Source organism: Anopheles arabiensis, chromosome 3, assembly GCF_016920715.1.
Source record: "Anopheles arabiensis isolate DONGOLA chromosome 3, AaraD3, whole genome shotgun sequence".
NCBI lineage: Eukaryota > Metazoa > Arthropoda > Insecta > Diptera > Culicidae > Anopheles > Anopheles arabiensis.
Window position 1 is genome coordinate 10112666 of NC_053518.1, and position 19677 is coordinate 10132342.

At 46.2% G+C, this 19677-nt stretch overlaps 1 protein-coding gene and 1 non-coding gene across 3 annotated transcripts in view; one reads left to right on the plus strand and one right to left on the minus strand.

The window, feature by feature from the left end:
- Nucleotides 1-2149: 2149 nt before the first annotated feature.
- Nucleotides 2150-19677, plus strand: part of LOC120901816 — a 67347-nt gene continuing 49819 nt past the window's right edge. The window contains exons 1-2 of one of the 2 annotated variants that reach the window (XM_040310110.1): nt 2150-2451; nt 3659-4062. The gene's annotated coding sequence lies outside the window, so the exon portion shown is untranslated. The remainder of the gene's footprint in view (nt 2452-3658; nt 4063-19677) is intronic. The other variant, XM_040310109.1, reaches the window with a different exon arrangement.
- Trnar-ucg lies at nt 9154-9226 on the minus strand. The gene has a single exon. It is a non-coding gene; the product is annotated as a tRNA-Arg (tRNA).

Below are 19677 nucleotides of genomic sequence, written 5' to 3' on the forward strand. Positions count from 1 at the left end.
GATTTTGCTTTAGTAAAAGTTTTGACTTCTCCTTTGGCACAACAACCTTAACCGATTGGTCGTACGAGTTGAAGACTGTACCATAAGACCGGAACTACTTCTACTTTTACGAAACCAAAATTGTCTAAATTTCTATTCCAACCACCTTTTCATTTTATGTGAAGATAAAACATTCTGATCTAGATCATTCAAAAAGGGATAATTTTGGTTCGAGTGCGAAAGAAGCAGATCAGTTTGGAAGCATCACTGTTTGCACCAAACATGCCTGTTCAAATGAAAAAATAGACTCAAATTTCAAATTGTATGCGTGTTGCGTAAACTAACTGCAAGCGTACCACATTTTGCGTAAAACGTTACCGCTTTCCATTAGCAGCATGGAATAAACAATCCAACTGCAACTCTTGCTACCAAAATCAAATAAAACACAGATGTTTACATTTACTAGTATCAACAAACAGGACTCCCATGCGTTGTCCTTACGTTATCCTCGGCACTCGGCAGTTTCGACAAACAAATCGGACCAGACTTCCTGCGCCTTATGGAACATTTCATCATCACAGAAAACCCTTTTTTGTTCGGATCTTGGTAGAACGGCATCTCGGCGTAAAGAGTTGTGTCTCGCGTGCAGTCGCTAATGGGTTAAATAAACATATCGCCGTTTGAAATACGATCATTGCAGAAGGTACATACTGCCATAGCTGGACAAATGTGTGCCAGAGTTTGCATAAAAGAAAAAAGAAAAAAGACTGACTGCACTTGAACGCCATTCACGAAGGCCTCGTAACATTGTTCACGTCCTGCAGCCGTGCTTTTGTTCGGGGCTTGTCGAAGGACTTGTCTATTTTCATTGCGCTGAAATAATACAAAACCGCATGGAAATTCACTCCAAACTCTCTCTCTCTCTACATGTCGCACACACCTGTTCTTCCCAGTGGGATTTAAACCTTTGTTTCGTTTCGAACACTTCCCTTCGGCATGTGTGACTTTTTTTGTAAAAAGGATACACACTTGCATATCCTAATGCATATCCACGAGATGCTCGTGTTCGTACCGCTCTCATTTCAACGAAAGGAAGAAAAAAAGAAACAATAAAACGTACGTTAAACGTACGATAGAGCACGTTTCTGTGTGCCACTTCCGGTACAATCCTACTCGGTACGGTGCAGCATCCTCTTGAGACGGAGCTAATGAAAGGCAAAACGGGAATTTCGGTCGCAAAAGGGTGTAAAAGGCATGAGTGTTGGTGAATAATAATGACATCATTTGTGGCATTAGCTGAGATGGAGAAGGAAATAATTGGCACAGCATTTTTTTTTTTGTTTAGCTCATTTGTTCTGGTAATTTATTATTAGTACATTTCATTTCACCATTTATTTAGATTTAAGTCACGTCGGCACTTCCTCAATCTGCTTGGTTATATGAACTCATGTCTCTTAAGTTATTAATCAACTCCAAAATAATATTTAATAAAATTCAAACAAAATTAACGGGTATAAGATGATCCAGCAAGGATTTTAAAATGATAAGGATCGACTCAGAAACATTAGGAATCACAAGAAGAAGAGAAAGATCGAGTTTCGATCATACTCTCATCAAAGTAGTTCATGATTCTCTTCATATTATCCTCTCCTCACTTCTCGAGCAAAGGTGTCAAACCCCATTTGAATTTAGCAAACCCGCATGAAGGTACAAACGGGCTTTTGCAATCAAATTTCATGTTGTAGCATCTTTGTTGTAGGTCCAGAGGATGTTTTATTTAACTTAAATTAAAAGTTTTATAGAATTTTACGAGCTTATATCAAATGAGAAAACATTATGCTCTTTTCAATTATATAGAGGCTTTACTAACTTAAATTGTTAATTATTTAGTCAAAATTGTATAATCATTTATCCATTTCGTGCATAGAAGAATTCAGTTTTTTTTAAATTGTTGCATTATTTGCACTTCACTCAGTGTAGCGCATAGCTCGCGCAATTTCCAACTGTCTTCCGCAGCAAAGCAGCAGACGCACGCGGCCATGCGGGTACGAGATTGAAGCATCCTCTCAGCTTATGCTGCACCACACACCGCTTCGGCCACGCTTCGGGTCGGTCTGTGCTCTAGCCCTCAAAGCAGCGGCCGCCGCGTTCAAACGAACGAACGAGCGCAACCATTCCGTTTCCAACCTCTCGTCCGGGAAGTTGTGTGCTGTGTGTGCTGTGTGTGCTGCGTTGCTCCGGAGCCTCTGGAGATCGGTTCCCGTCGAAACGGTTTCGTACCGGCACGGCTTCCGATAGACCGAGAAGTGCGCATATATACATAACAAAAAACAATTTCCCACAAAACTAAAACGAAACGAAATAAGGGGAAATAAACTACGGAAAAACGATTAGTTTACAGTGCTTGCGCTGATATCGTGAGTGTGGTACGGACTGTTGTGTGCTTATCTGGGATGGAGTGAATTCGAATCGGTTAGTTGGATTATTATCGTTTAATTGCGTACCATCGTCACCATAGCAACAGGCGGTTGCTACTGCAAGGTGTAGGCGAAAAAAGCGGAGTAGTGCTCTTTTGTAGTGTGTTTACTGCGAGTTCATTGCTTTTGTGTGTGTGTCCCCCAATTTTTTTGGAGTGTCTTTGAGTGAGTTGCGAAAAAAGCAAAAAGAAAAACAAAGCCAACATTTCTATACCAAACCAGCAAGAAAAGCGGTGAAATACGCATGCAAGAAAAAAAACGTTTAATAATTCGACTGGTGCAATTTCGACGTCATCGTGTTTTGGCCGAAGAGTGTGTTTATGTGTGTGTGTGTGCGTACAGAGGTTTCTCGCACTGTTTACTTTGATCGCAACAATTGTCGCTCATTATCGGCCTCCTCGGGTGGGGGGGTGCGTGCCAAAATTTCACTGCCAGTGCCACCCCCATTGGCCCACCGCAACCCCTTTCCAGCTCCCAGGACGGGCGGGATCGAAAAACGGTTGGCTAATGTTTTTTTTTTTTTGGAAATGCGTTTTCCTACCGATTGTCAAAATTGCTGCTTTTCTCTTCCAACCATCACCCTCTTCGAATGCAGAGCAACCGAAATGTGCATGTGCAGATTGAACAAGCAGAAGGAAAAAACCGCACATGCAAACAAAATCCAATTGATGTCGAGCGAAAAAGGGGGAAAAAGTGAAAGAAAAGTGTTGGCATGCTGGATGGAAAATGGTTGTGTGTAGGCGAGCGTCATCTTCACCGGTGCTCCGGTTGCTTTGCTTTTTTTCTGCCTTCCTTCGTTCGATCCAAGTGATCATCGATTTCGCGTCGACGCAAAAGTAATGGAGCCATTTTCCTGCTCTTTGCGCCCCGGCCGTAATTGCGCCCGGGCCCGGCCGGAAAAGTGGGTGCAATATTGACCAAAAATAGTGCCACAGAAAAAAAATTAAGTGTGTGTGTGTTTGTGTGTGTAGTAGTAGTAGTAAGCGTCAAGCAATCAAAGAAGATGAAAACAAAAACGCATAACAACATTGATGAAATACGTTTGAAATTACGCGCGTAATAAAGGGTTACACGCGGTGGCATTTGTTGAGTGTTTTGTAAATTTCTTTCTTTTTTTTTCAAAGTGTAGTTTGTCTTTCAGTGTAAATAATAATTGCATTTTTTTGCCGTTTTTTTGTTGATTTCCCGCTTTCCTCCCACAGAGTGCAATCATCATCATCAACATCCTCAACTTGATCTTTGTGAATGTTAAACGATCGAAAACGGAGTGAAAAGTGATTTTGCCAATTTTGTGTGCTTGTCTATGTGTGTGTGTGTGTGTGTGTGTTTGTAAAACAGTGAATATTGGAGGTCGTCTTCCATTACACAAAAAAAAGAATAATTACCCACCCCAAGTTACGTCGGAAGTGAGTTTGTGAGAAGATTTTGCCAAGATTTTCCCCTAGCTGCAGCAAAAAAAAAGAAGAATAAAGTGAAACGCATTTTTTCGCGTCCGTAGTGTCATTGCACAGCAACAAAAAGTTCTTTCCCTTCTACGACCTCTCTCTCTCTCTCTCTGGAGGTGATTAATTGAGCTGAGTGTTTTTGGAGGAAACGTGTAAAAAAGGTAAGGCTTCATTTGGCACATTAAACGCTACTTAACGGATCGGACCTTAGAGAGGATACGTTTGGGTTGGAGCGGCCGAGATCGAGGTGGGAAGGAATGTGAATGTGTAGGAAGGTTTCTTTTCGCTTGTGAAGACTGATTTCTGGACCATTTTCTAATGGGTTTCATGATGCTCTTTAAGGCTTTGGAGTGTAATTTCATAGTGTGTTGCATTTGCGGGCCAACGTCCTAATGGCTTTCCACAGGTAGCAACTAAAAGGAGTCCTCTCTGGCAACACTTTAGAGATTGGACCCGTTTGGAAACTGCGGGCCGGGTGCGTACACGTACTTTTTCTTAATCCTGGCTTTTGTTTTTGTTTGGGTACCTTTTGGGCTCGTTATTTATGGGATGGGATTGGTTTATTTCATCCTCATCCTCACATCCTCCCTCACTAGACACACAGGGAGGCCTAGGGATGGCTAGGGGCATGGGAGAATTTTCCTCTTCCTTTTGGTTCGGTTGCATCTTCTTGCAATAGCTGCGGGTCCTCTCAGCTGCCTGAGGTACCTGCAGTGACCTTTTGGGTCGTATGTCCAGCCATGGGAGTATTGGCTGTGGATTTCCCCGTTCGCTGCATCCATTGAACAAGCATGTGGTGGCAAGATGTCAACCGATGTTTTTTTTCTTCTTTCCTCTTCTGTACCCAAGGCTCATAGAAGGATTTCAAAGGCAAAACTGCATCATCATTAGGATCGCATTTCGGGTAAATTTTGGAAGTGCCCGGACTGACTTCTGATTTTTGTTTGGAATTCGCTACGATTCTGATTTTGTAAGAGGACAGACACATTGTTGTCTGCAAAGCTTTGAAGTAGTTTTTGGAGTTTTATAAAGATATATCCTCCCAAGATGGCATCAATTGGTAGCCAATTTCCAGAAATTTACCAATTTCTATTCTTAACATTGTATTTTTTACTAATTTTGCTTCTAAACTACCTCCTAATCTTCATTAATTGATTACACAACAACGTTCATTAATTGATAAGAGTCGTGGTCTTACCTGCTGGTCCTATACGCCAAGCTCTAAGCTCCATTTTACATTCAATTAAAAGCAATTAAATTTAACATCTGTTTCAATCTCTGCTGCAAAAGCCACACAACAAACACACACACACTTGCCAGGCACGTAATGAATGTCCGTTTATCAATGTGCAGCGATCACGCATATGCCCGCTTGAATGCGCCTGTAGGCCACGTGCTATGACGTTGTCCATCGAGGCAGGTAAGCAAAAAAAGGGGTTTGGTATTACAATTACCGGACTGCTCTCTACCGTCTGCTCTCGTTTTGTGTTTTATCAGTTTCAATCACCCAATTGAACGTTTACCGACCTCGCCTGCAGTGCAGTGGCGTCGCCAAACGACGCCAAACTCTCGATGAATTGCATAATTTTGTATGGGTGCCCTCAACCCCCGCTGCTTAGAGCTTAGAGTTTTTCCTGCTTCCCCCGAGGCCACGCCAAAGCAGCTAGATTAACGCGACGGCGGCAGCGAAAAACCCCGTACTCGCACGCACGCACGTACCAATGTCAACCGGGCGAGCGCAGCGCAGCGCGATGTTTTTGTCCATGGCAACACCCTATCCAGATAGCAGTGCCTTTGCTGGGCACAATCACGTCCCCTTGGGTTTTCCATCCCTTTGTAACCGCGGAAAACCGGATCCACGTGCGTGTGTGTGTGTGTGTGTGTGTGTTTGTTGAACACACCTGAAGCCCTCTCGTGGTCGTCGTCGGTCCGTCCGTTTGCATGGTCGTCCTTTTTAAAGGTACAATTACTCAACGGTTGAGCTGGAGGTTAAAAATAGGGTTTCTTGTAGAGCGAAAAAAACACACACACACACTGTTCTAATGCACTATAAATAAATCTAAAGAGAGAGAGAGAGAGAGAGAGAGAGAGAGAGAGAGAGCGGGACAAAATGGCAAGGATTGATCGATTTTCATTCGCACACATGTGAGAGGGGTTGTGCTATGTTTGTGTGTGAATATTGTATGGTTAAATGCACGTGGCGCCCAGCAGGAAAACTCGCAGCTCGGAAGGAAATCATTGCAATTGTAAATCGTGTACTTTAGTGCAGTAACGGAACTGGCGTTTTTTTCTTCTCCCTCTCTCTTAAGGAAGATTCTTATCCACAGCGAAAATTGCAATTCAAAACGAATACAGTCAGACAGACGCCAGAGGGACGAGAGTGGTTATTAGCGAGCATATGTAACTTTTGCAAGCGAACAAGAGGATTTCTGCAAACCCCTTTTCTGCCCAAGGACCCGTTCGTGTCGAGGGTTTGCGGACTGTGCGGACGAGAACACATGTTTTGGCTGAATGTTTCCGTCTCGAATGCAACTGTGAATGATGATTGAAGTTGGTTCGCTTTCTTTCCCATGTGCCATCCATGCGTTCCGTGCTCGATCGTGGTGGTCCGGTTTTGCTTTCCCGCCCGAAGACCCAGGGTTCAGATCATCGGAGGTTTCGGAGTTGAGAATATTGCATTTGCATGGCAAAGAGCATTCGCCGACGAAAAACGAACCAAATCGACCGGCAAATACACACCATCACCACCATCTGGGATGCAATTCTCAGGTTGGAAGAAAGTGCCCCGTTGCTGCATCCCGTGCCTGTGCGACCTTGCGGTGAAAATTGCATTGCGCCCGATCTTTCGAGGGTGTCGGTTTGGTGCAACAAAAAAATAAGAGAGATACCCACAAGATCATCCTCTCCGCTTTGAAAGCACGTTGCCCGAGGGGGGACATGTTAAGAAGAGTGCAACTAACGAAACAACAACAAAAAAACAGCGCACATATAACAAATGTCTTTCGAGATGTTACACCGTGAAAGTGAAGTGGTGCAATTGCAACCAGAGACAGAGAGGGAAACGAACGAAACGAATAGAGTGGGAAGGATGAAACGCATCATTTGCGAACGCGTGACGGTCCTTCTTTTGCAGACTCGCTTTTCGGGGTCGTTTTGTATGCTGCTCTTTGGGCAGATTCGCCGCGTAATTACCATTTGAATGAGACGGATAAAAGCTGTACAAGAGTGATCGGTTACGGGTAATTGTAGGGGGTTTGGCGTTTTTTTCGGGTTAGGATGTAGCGTGGATTTCCTGTGCAATGAATTTGAATGCACTTTTTTCGGAAAAGGAAAAAGGTACAATTGAACGGTGGTGGCCGTCCGATGCAGGAAGTGTGATGGAAGGTTTAGTGTTCTTTCCCTGAGCTTAACATTTTCACTGACAAATCACACTCTTTGCTGAAGATCTTCTTCACAAAAAAGGGAGATAGTTTGGAGAAATTGTTTTAATCCTCCGACTCTCAGCCAATGGAGCTTTATCTTTAATTTAATGAGATTTATTGCAACATGCCGTGAAGCTTGGACACTTTTATTGCTGTGTCAAAGGCTCCGGAAGTCGCCATCATCTGTCTAGCCGCAGTTTGTCGCAGTAACAGCTAGTGGGTTTAATGACCGGCGTCAAAATCATCTCATCGCCTTTCGGCACGGCACAACCACCATCACCACGGTGGACATCATTTAATGACGATGGAGAGTGAAAACGTGCAATGAAACATGCGCTTTTCCTCCCTTCAAGACCACCTCCTCCTGCTCTCTGCGTACGCCAGTGGAAAGTGAAAACTTTTGCACCTCACCGTCCTCAGCGTCTCCGTTCCGTCACGAGCAGTGCAAAACCGATGCTCTTTCGTTGCTTTCATCTTCACGCACATATGAATCAACGGACGCCTGCCTGCCCAGACGCCTTGCCTTCCGATGCGGCAAGGAAAGAATGTCGCCAATGACACTGTCCGTGCGTATGGAACGACGACCCTAAACCATCACAAACCTAACAACAGCTACTTGGTTTTTGGTTTTGCGCAAAAACAAACGCCGCACAAAAACACGCATAATGTCGCATAGCGCAGAGGCGACCCGATGAGAAGCACAGGAGGAAGGGAATATTAACCCCCCCCCCTCCTCTAACCGTTTTTTCCCCTCTCCATCGTCTTGTCTTCTTGCGCAGCGCAACAGACAACATCGACCGAAATCCTGTTTCGGTTGGAACAAAAGTATCACGCGGCCACACGACTTCGGAACCATTTTTCGAGTAGACAAATGTCCAAAAGCTGGTTATGGGATTTTATCTCTGTGTGAAGAAGTGTTAAGACACTTCGCGTCTTTTGCTCAACTCGCGATCGTGTGTGTGAGTGTGTCTCAAGGCGCGCATATTTTTGTAACTGTTTTGCTTGTCCAATTTATGATAAGAAAGTTGTTCCCCAACTGTTTTTTTCTCTGCGGGAAGAGATCACAACACTACGTCCCTCGCACATGCAAAATAGCTCCGGATCTGTGCACTGCGGTTCCGGCTGATGCTCTTTTAGCTTCAAATTTGTTGCCCAAATAGTGCAAAAACATCCTCAACCAATACGAAACATCCTGCTTGCGTAAAGCAACCTTTCGATTGGCTTTCGGCTTTGGGCCTTTTTTGCATTAAAACTACTCTCGCTCGCATCGAGACCGATTCTCCGGAATATTTAGATTAATTCCTCTTAATGCTGCGGTGGGGCGCGATCTTTAAAGCTTATAATTCTAGCGTAACACACACAAAAAAACACGATGACCTTGGTAAATGGATTAGCAAAAAACGAGCCGCAACTAATCGTCAAAATCCTTCAAACAAGCGCTGGTTAACAGAAATACCGATATCAAACTGGAAATGGTGGATTCTGGGTTGTTGCGGTTGATGCCGGAGCAAAAATAGAGCTCCGCAAGATTATTATCTTGCGTGGCGACGATCTCGTGCCAACTTCCAGGAAGGTTTGGCGGAAACACGAACACACAGGAGTGAAAGTTGAATTTAAGTTTGATGTTTTGAGGTTTTCGATACACTAACACAAAACACGAGCCAAAGAGTTTTGCATTGTATTATTTTGCTCTATAGACATACAACATTTTTATTTGTTTATTTTTATACTATCACTGTGTTATCAATTCCATTACACGTTCAAACGAATTCATTGTTCTTATTTGATTTTGACATTTCTTCTTTAAAAAAAGTATTTCAAACTCTAGAGCGACCGTGACAGGACTCGAACCTGCAATCTTCGGATCCGAAGTCCGACGCCTTCTCCATTAGGCCACACGGTCGTTGTTGGGTGCCGAGCGCTCGCTAGCAAACAGGTTTGCTTGCGTTCGCGCTCGCCTCGACGATAAGATTGTTAGAAACCCTCCACAGCGCGCTCCACTGCTCTTCTCTTGTCTGTTATGTCGTTTTGGACTTCGAATGCGTCTTCGTCGTCGTTCTACTATCCCTCCCTTCCTGCCTGCTGTGCCTCATTTAACGGAACAGCCAGCGCGCCAAGGCGAGAACGTGATGTTGACAGTAGCAAGTAGCGAACGGATTAGAGAGCAAAACGGTCAAAACTTGTTACAAATGTATACGGCTCTTGCCCGTGACTGCTGGTAGCTGAAGGAAAAAAAACATGTGGCCTTAACAATCCTCACAGAAAAATAAGGCACTGGCAATGTTTACCGAAGAAATTATGTCGGAAACACACGCGGAAGTGGGTGTTTTGGGTTTTTGGCCTGGGGTTTGCAGGGGGCCTAACGTACCACCACTTGACATGACCGACCTTCATTTCGATGGTGGTGGTGCTGGTGGTTGGTAACGGGGTGGCGTCTACCTTTTTTCCATAAGTCTAACACCAAAGCAGATTCTAAATTCCTCTCAAGAGTGAAAAGTTAAAAAACATACATCGAAATCCTCGTCGCTTCTTCTAAACGAGCGCATCACGCGTACGTGAATGTTTATGTTGGTTTATGTTGGGCTCAGCTTCTTCATCCACCCGTCTCTCGCTGAAGTGATTCTGTTCGCCTGTTCGCATGTTTTGCGCTCCATCATGGCCACCGAGAGGCACCTGCCCGCAACTGGGTAAGGCCTGCCGCCAAGGCCTCTTCAGAGATTCAGAGCCCGAAGCGCCTGGAGAAGATCGTACAACCAGTAGGCTCGAAGAAGCTTCCTAAAACGCCTCTACCCGAGCGCTGCTTGAACGATCGTGGAAGGTGGTTCAGATTGGTTTTGAAAATGGCTGGTGCTTTTTCTTTTGAAGTTTTCTCCTCTTTTCCCTCAAACCGCACGATCAATTGCTCTGGCCTCTGGGTTGGATCGTAGAGTAGCCTTTTTAAAAAGGCTCTCTTAAGGCGATGGAATGCCAAAGGGAAACAAGTGCCTGCCTACACTTGATCGGGCTCGATCACTTGGCATTTTTCGGGGGCCCCCTTCTCAGCCTCGAGAACTCTTTGCGCCCCGGGTGTTTGTGTTTGTGCTGCGTTGTCGGTGTTGGAGGCGGTGAAAGGCTTCAAGCGTAAAGGGGGCTCCCTAAGATAGGATAGTACACGTTAGCCAGCGTACCAGCTGGCCCTCGGGTGAAGCAGTGAAGAAACAGGGACAAGACTCACTTTAAAAATCTCGAAACAACACAAATAATGTCAACAATCCTGCGCTGGCGCTCGCATCAAGCAGGCCATTAGCCATGGAGCAGGGAAACGAGGAAAAGATTTCCCTACAAACTACTAACACACAACACGCTCCAGTGTTCGACATACGAGATCGATCTCGGCTCTGACCGGTGCCGAAACCAGACTCGAATTACCAAACAGCCCTCACAGTGACAAACCCAGTCCACGAGGACGCGTCCACAGGCAAAACAAAAAGAATCTCTGTTCAGTGCCGTTGTCTTTGTGTGGCTGTGTGTCTGGTATGCAGGGCTGCGGTGACAACAAACCAAACCAAGACACTGGGAGCTCAAGAAAAGCCGCTCCGAGACGTCGACAAACGGGTAACGGTGGGTCCCCTTGTCATCGTCGGCTGTGTTCTCTCTGCTCTGTTCAATATTCAATTACCAATTTCCGAGCCGTTTGCTTTCGTTGTTCGGCACGAGATCTAATCATCTTGCCTTTGGGGAGGGTTTCTCGTGTTTCTCGTGCCGAGGGGGAGCCTCGGCTGTGGGAGGCTGCTGACAGAACCTGAGGGATCCTCCGGTTTTTTTGTTGTTTTTATTTTCTCGCCACCATTTTGTCAGGCGTACCTCTGTCACTGTCACGTGATTTGACTGTACAAACAGTGTGCCGACGATGGGGGTCTTCCTCCGTGTATGTTGCGTGTTCGAGGTTGCAGTCATCTTCGCCGACAGACTCACGCGGACACGCAGAGTCCGTACATTGAGGAGTTCCCGAAAAGTGCATAAGAATAGGGACAAATAGAGATCGGGGAGAGAGATCACAACTTAGGCAATCTTCTGAGGACAGACTTTTGGAGCTTAGCTTAGGGTTTGTTGACATCGTTGGTGCATTCGGTGGAGTTCTCGAGTTCCAGTGCACGTTCTGATGTCTCCGGCAGATACGTACACAGGTGCATTGTGAAGTTGTTTGTGGATTTCAAAGAATTTTGGCGAGACATTAATCTCTGGAGTTCGAAGACATCGTAGAGCGCTGACCTAAGAATTAATGTTGTTGGTTGAAGTGTCCAATCAATTTCCAAAAGTCTGTTCAGGTTTCATTTGCCTTCTCCTAGCAAAAGCAGGAAATGATTATACATTTATAAAGAATTCATGATTTAAGCTCGTCTCTGTAGCATCCTTTCGCTGTATTCAAACCACAGCACTAGCGCGATATTCACGCTCTAGCAAAAGAATGGCAATGGAAACTGTATACGCGCACCACCGACCACACTATCTCCGTTTTGGAACTCTCCCCGCTATGGTGGCTCGTGGTACAGTATCGGACATTAAGATAGGACCCTTTTTTTTCAATGCACCGTGCACTTGTTTTGCCACGTTACTTGTGTTTGTGTGTGTGTTTGTGTGTATGTGTGTGTGTGTATGTGTGTGTGAGTGTGTGTGTATGTATGTGTGTGTGTGCATGTGTGTGTGTGTGTAGTGGTAGAAAGAGAGTGTGCTTTTTAATGTGTATTAGCAAGTGCGCGGGTTTGTGTCTGAAAAACATAGCTTGCCATGATGTCATATTGCGTTGAAATTATTCTTATTATGTGTGTTATCATGTGAAACATTGTGCGTTTACACTTGGATGAAAACTAAAGTTTGCATCGACAGCAGCGCTTGTTCCTCGGACGAAAACGCAGGTGTGCTGTTTCATGAATGTGAATGCGACACCGGTGCGAAATGGACACGCGCACAATAGCAATGAACTCGGCATTCCCTCACAGGTGTTTCTCCAGTGCACGCCATTGAAAGGCCTTCGTGCATCTCTGCGTTGCACGTTGTGTGCGAATGGGAAACTTTGTGCGTGCATTGAGCTGGCGCGCAGTTATTCTTTTCAATGGGCGTTTTGTTTCATGAGCGCGGCAGTATTCTTTTCTCGATTTTGAAGGGAAGACGCTTACTCGCGTACTCGTTGATAGTTTTTATCCATGCGATGTTTTCGCTGCTCCAAAACGATGTAATTCATCGCGTATAGAAGTAGAACGCAGGCAGAGCACGGGATCAGCCGTGTCCAAGTTTTTAACCAGCGCGTTCTTGACGGTCCAAGCAAGCAATGTTAGTAACAATGGGTCGAGGTAAACGTTGTACCGATCATCAGCGCCATATGTAAAAGCGAATGGCTGCTGCTGGCATTAAGCGCAAAAGGATCGAGTTCGTAATGGAACGATCGCGCACTTTTGTGGCAAACGCGCTTCGGACAACCGAAACGTGCTTAGACAACTGAAACGCGCTTGGACAACCGAAACGCGCAAGTCAACCGGACGTCCTCAGAAGACCACGGCGAAAGAAGACCGTAACATTGTTAATATATCGAAAACACACTGATCGCGAGGGCGGTGGTCCTGCTTATCACACCAAAAACCTAACCAAAAACACGAAAAAACTACTTACAAATCTATCCGAAACGACCTACTTGTGAAACAAACACACACATCAATACACATTCAAACATACATCCACACACACATACACACACACACACACAAACACACATACACACACATACACACAAACACAAGCACATACAAACCACACATAAACTTGGCCCAACGGGTGCACGGTGCGTTAAAAAACCAATGCCCTATCTTTCTGTCCGATACTGTATCGTTTCCCGCCGAGAACAACGAACACCGAACAAAGGAAGGATTGCGATGTATTTCCGCAGCCTTCATTAGTGAAGCAATTCCTCCCGGGGACTATGGGTAAACGAGGATAAAGCAAAATATATGTGTATCAAACCGTCCAGACACAGCAACGTTCTGATGCTGCGCTTTCGTTTCTCCTGGTACTGAGGAATGGTTTATACTGCGCGCTGCTAGAGCAATTTATTTACAACTTCCGGGATTTAAGTGGACCTACAGATCGGCATCGCCCTACCAGAGCGATGTTCCTGCACGTACGGAGCCTGCTGTACGAGAAGAAAGATAGGCTGTCGGTGGTACGTCTGTTCTCTGGGTGGGAATACATGCGCGAACGGAACAGGGCCTGGTGCTTGTCGAGCAATTAATAACGGTCAGTTTATAATCATTACTCTCTAGAGAGGAGCGTATTCTGGACGAAAATTCAATTGTTGGCCAGCTCACCCTATCCCGCATATTCCACAGGAGGTGTATGGTAGTGCAGCAGAAATATGACGGTCATCGTGCCTATCGTTCTTGTTCGGCCGGTTTTGCCTTTGTAAACCGCAGAATCACATAAAACCCCAATACACAACCCAATCAAGACACGATGAATGATTACGTTAAATTTCACACCAGCATACAAAGTGGCTCCAACAACGATCATAAAGAGCTGCACCACGGTTGCCCTCATTGGCATAGAGAGTTGCTGATGCTTTCGATTTTCTAGTTCGCTTCTATCTTAGACTCATCATCGAAAACGATTAAAGGAAAATCGAAATAGGCTCTAGAACTCTCGCTTCCAATTTCACCAGCCAGAGAAAGATTGAATGGCGGTATACGGCTGAGATACACTGGTGAGCTGCGGTTCTTCCAGACATCGATCGGTGCGACTTAATTAGGGCCTTAATCCGTATGATTTAACGAGAGCGCGCGATCGCGCGCCTGGGAAACGAAACCTGCTCTGCCGGCGCACGAAAGCGCAAGTTCACTTTCCACCACCGACGACGACCCGAAAAGCGAAAAGGTTCTAGTTTGTGTTGTTTCATTACGCCTGTACGCTGTTTACCTGCTTTTATGTACCAGCGGCGCTGCATGCAGGGCATTGTGGTGCCCTCGGACGACCCTTAATGATGCTTTCGAATGCTGCGATGCTTCTGCTGCTTCTGGTTCTGGGCTCCGTTCGGTTCCACAATATCTCAGGGCCCCCATTTTCCAATTTCATTCGTTCCTCCTTTCTTTCTTTCTGCTGCTTTCGTATTGTTTGTGTGGCTTCTTTTTTTCGGGTCTCGGTGCTTCCCCCGGCTGCTTCTGCATGCTGCATTCGATTTACGCCGCGCTGCCGTGGAGTTCAAGTGGAAACCGACTGAGGTTGATTATGAGTTACGACCTTGGGAATCATTATCGTATACATGCATACACACGTACACATACACACACTCTTCATCGAGCGTAAGGGCAAGGGTTCACAGGTGTTTCTTCTGCCGCAGTCGTCGGTTCATCTCAATCGTGGCCCGGCTTATTGCTTATGTTGTGTGCATGGTTTGCTCATCGGACGATCTATTTTTCGTTCCGTTTCGTGACCTTATCTTCCACACTCAGCAACGATTATTGCTCACTGCGCGCATCGGTGGAAGCTCATGTTAGGAATTAAAGAAACGATCGCAAAGTACTTTTGTGGCTGTTGAGTTATTGCTGTTGAAGAGAAGGAAAAAAACGAACCCTTTTATGTAGCCAACTATCGCGATATGGTTCGATGAGCGCGGTACTTGTATCACCTAGTTTAGATTGAGCGATAATCAAAGCATAAGTGAATCTTAATGGTGAGAAAAAGAAAAGATACTACGAGCGTTTGTCTATTATGAAGCTCTTTTGAGATATCGCTGGTAAACACTTCAATCCGGTTCGAAGGACCAAAACAAAGTGAAACTTGTAATGGCGAACTGAGATGATCCTCGTGTTTGCTTTTAGTTACAATTTTGCATTAAAGCATCCTGGTTCTGCACTGCTGGTCAGTCGTTTGCTTTATCTCAATGTCAATATTTCATTTCACAGTATCTCGCGGAGTTGGACCGTAGTTAACCTGGAAGGTGACGGCCCGCCGACTGAAAAATGTTAAATTTATTCACAGAATCCACCATTGCGTCACATTCCCATCACCGCACAGGCACGTAATCCCGTTAGCGTACATGTTGAAATCCACCGGCGAACAACACAAGCCTGAGGGGGAAATATTTTGGCTCCAAAAATACCATTAAGCAGCTACCATGAGTCATGAGTGTCCCTTCGTTTCGTTCAGTTTTGAGGTTTTTTTTTAAACATTTCTTCTGAGGCCTGTGGCTGCGTTTCTGCCGTTCCATTTTCTGCTATTTGCAAATACTTTTACCACTCGCGCACACTCCCTTGCTCATTATGCTGGGAGTGTATAGCCAGCGCGTCCGGTTTGCGTTCCTTTCGACCTTGACTGCTCATGTCACCAAAACCCGCGTTCGCTGTTCGCTCGCTTAACGACGCGCAAGTCTTTCGTCTTGATGGTTTCAGCGAGCTGCTGCAGGGCCGCGCTTGTGAAGACGTATTTCTTCTTAGGGTTTTTTTTTATTTGCTCGCTCACCACCGACCAAACGAAGGGGTTTCTCTTATCGTCACTGGCAAATGATTGCCTCGTTCGTCCTTTTCCCGCCATTGCCACTCTTGCACTCGCGTTTGCCATATTTTCTCAAACGTTTTAAAATCACAGCATAGCTATCATGATTGTGGTCAGCCCAAGTATGTGTGTGTGTGTGTTTGAGTATTTTCTTCTTCTTCTTTTTTCGCAACCATACAACAACCGGTTTGCCATTGCCTCGACCTGGACCGCAGCCACCCCGCAGCCTCGGGTTTGTTGTTACCTTCTCTCCCCCCTGTTTTGGTGCTTTAAAGTGCCTCCGGATAGTAACGGCACGATCACCTCCGGGTGGATGGAACGTGGCAGGTTTTTTTTGTTCGTTGTTGCTGCTGTTGTTGCGCTAGCCGTGCCTCAACGATGAACCACGCAGCCTAACGCAGGTGCCAGTAGATCTTCCCCGTTTGCTGCTGCAATCAACCCTCCCTGAGCAAGCAACAACACTCCGTAGGGCTGGTGCCTGCTGGACGGGCGTAAAAATATCAATGTTTTATTACTGTTGGCTACTGGCTGGTGGCTAGATAAAGCGGCAGGCAGATGATCGGTAGCTCTCGCCTGCACTGTGTAGGGCTGAACGGGTAGGACATCGATTGCATTCTGCCTCGCTGTGTAATGCCCCGTGGCTCAACAATGATGACGCTTGATGTCGCTTTTGTGTCGACGAACACACGGCACACGATCGCGGTTCGTCGCTTGGTACTGCGCTGATGTCTTTCGTTGGTGATCCGACGAACAATCCGAGCGGGTTTGAGTGATTCGATTCGGACGCGCGCCGTGTTGCCGTACGGATCAAGCGAAAGCAACGTGATAATCCAAACTCGATGGGGAGAAGGCATGTGAGTGAAGCAGGGGAGGATGGATTCGGTGCGAGATGCGAGAAGTCTGCGTCAATTTTATGCTTCAACGCGCGCGAACGCGAATGTCCGTTTGTATATGTGTGTTTTTTTTATCTACGTACGTTTGTCGAACATTGTGCGAGCTTGTTCGGCCGTTTCTCTTGCCGGCCGCGAGATCAAGCTCGCAGGTTGTATTTTTAGCAGTTTGTTTTCTTTTTGTTTTGCTTCACGTCTGATACTATCAGCACGCTTTGCAGGAGATGAAACCCCCCTTCGGTATATGGCTCCGTTGCTCCCAGGCGTTTGGTTGGGTTCGAATCGGTTAGTTCACCCTTGCGCACCCGGCTCAAGGACGTTCGCCTGTCGGTGGACCGCAGAGCGCTGGCAGAACGTAATGGAATTCCAGCGGAAAGCAAGTCTCTCCCATGTCAACGGGCCGAGCCGAGCCGGGCTCGACAACTGGCAATATTATTGACATCGCCAAGGATCTTACCTTGCACGCCTTGCCGCCGCCGTGTTCCTCCCTGCCTTTTTCGGGGAGCTAATGACGTTAAGCGATTTGTCATAGAGGAGCGCTCGCCCCGGAGTGGCAATCGCGAAACGTTTAGACCGTGTGCGTAAGGTGCTGAAAGCGATTACTTGAGTCGATCGTCACGAAAAAGGAGTCCTGCGTTTGTCGTGTCTGACGACGACAGGTTGGGCGATCGTTCCGTTGGCGATCGCTGATGTATCGCTACAATGTATGTCCCGGACAACTTTGTAGGCTGGTGAAATCTCGTCTATGCCGGAAAATTATTCCCTGGACAACTACAAAAACAATAGCAACATGTCATGTAGTGTCACCCATCCTCGGGAATCTCGAGACGTTCGACACAGGCTCTGGCGATGAACATGTCAGACCAGGCAGCGAGTTGATGGAGATAAACGATATTTGCCTTTACGATTTGTGGATGTGATCTAGAAATGGATAATGACAACAAAAAACTTTATCAAACGCGATCACTATAAGTCCTGCTGGATGTGAGCCAGCGTTGACTATTAGTGCTTCTTTCCTGCATCATCTTTCTGTCAGCCAGGGGAAAACAAGTTCGTACCACATTCTTATGCGAATGATGCTACCATGTTGTACCAGTGCAATGGTGCTGTCCCGTCCGCTTATTACATAACTATTTAAGGGTTTCTTTCCTGAACTGTGCAGTGAGTTATTCCCAGTTACCCGGCTACACGTGCTGCCCTGCTGTCCCATGCCCCTACTGCCTTTTCCACTGAGCTCTCATAAATTCTCTGCGTACGTGCAACAATGATGAAACTGCTACTGCTGCTGATACGACTTGCTGCGGTGACGATCAGCAACTAAGATGACGACACTATTATGCTGCGCAGTGATTGCAGCCCGCTCCACCGTACAAGGTTCGTGCGATCTTGCGCCTGTGCAGCTTTCTGGGGTACGTGCGTTGTGTGTGTGTGTGTGTGCGTGTGTGTATCGTATATCGTCGTTACCTTGGCCCTGTACCGTCACCGCAAGATCTTCTAGGTCTTTATCGATCTCGATCGAATTGTGCGGCATCGGAGGAGCGGGTTCTGGTTTTTAACGGCCAACACTGCCACGTACCACGTTCTAATGCAATGTAACAGCGTGTTTTTGTGTTGCTGTGGTGATCCTCTGCTTCACGCAGGAATGAAGCGTTTCTACACACACACACAGTTACATCAGACGCACCAGGAATCGATCGAATCTGAACCGATCGCTGACAGCAACGGTACTCTCGGGCGGTTTTGTTTGGAAGCAAAAGGGACTCTCGTCTTTCCCGTCTTTGTCTCCCGCCGAGCAAACCGATCCCGATATCACGACGAAATAGAACGGGTAGCCTACGCAATGGCACACTAGACGCGCTCACGCGGAGACTGGTGACAAGCAGATTCCATCGGTCGCCACGAACGAGTTTGAATCCGGAGGCCCGGGCTAACCGCAATCTCAAACCTCGAGCCGACCCCGTTTCACAAACTTGATGTCTGGCCGTCGAACAATATTATGCGTCGGTTTTGCGGCGTGTGTGCCTTAGAACACGATCCATCGGCGGGCGGGCATTAGAACCGCTTACCTTTGGAGGTTCGGGAAAGTGCTGCAAATGGAATTAAATTTCCCGTCCTCTAGCGTAGCTCATTTACCATTTCCGAAAAGAAACGCGGTGGAGCAGAGGATCCCAACAACGCCCACTGGCTGTCTAAACTAAGTCGTCCTTAAATGTCGAACCGTGACCATGATATCTAGAGCCAGTCTACCACAGTCCCACCCCGAAACCACAACCAACCGTTGCGTGGCTTGATTTATTTCTTCTGATCGATGCGTCCCTAGGCCCTAGCGGTCCTACACTTCTACGCTAACGCTGTGTCTACTGTGGCGGGTCTAAATTTATGTCAACCACGTTTGAAGTTGAATATCTCATGCACCGTAAGCGTCCAGATATGCTCTCGCGGTGAAGTAATTGGTTGTGGCTCGGATCGTTACCGGATCTCTGCCCGTCCCTTTCCGGGGAGGATGAGTTCAGGAAGTTTTCTCCATTTCCAGAACCTTTTGTGAGGAGGTTTTTCGATAAGGCTGGCCAACCGACTGTTCAGCTACGGGTGGTAGGTTGTCGTATTCCTTTTTTTGTTGAGAATGTTACTATCGCTGCACTTGATTTATGGGAAATAGCGAGCTCTTTATCACTTTTTATCAACAAAAAGGGTCTGACACACAAGATGAATAGAGTTTTGGTGGAGTCGGAGGTCATAACTCTAAAGGGTTTTTTTTTGAGTAATTTGATACTACTTTGCTCAAATGTTCTTAAATCTTAATGTCCAAAAATTAGCATCTCAATGATATATAGCTGCATGTAGCCGACTCTTCTGCAGACTCTTCCTACCAACTACCAGACACATCGACAGCCTCCCACTTTCCCACTCGCATCCAGTTGATCTTGTTTTAATGTTGTTTCATACG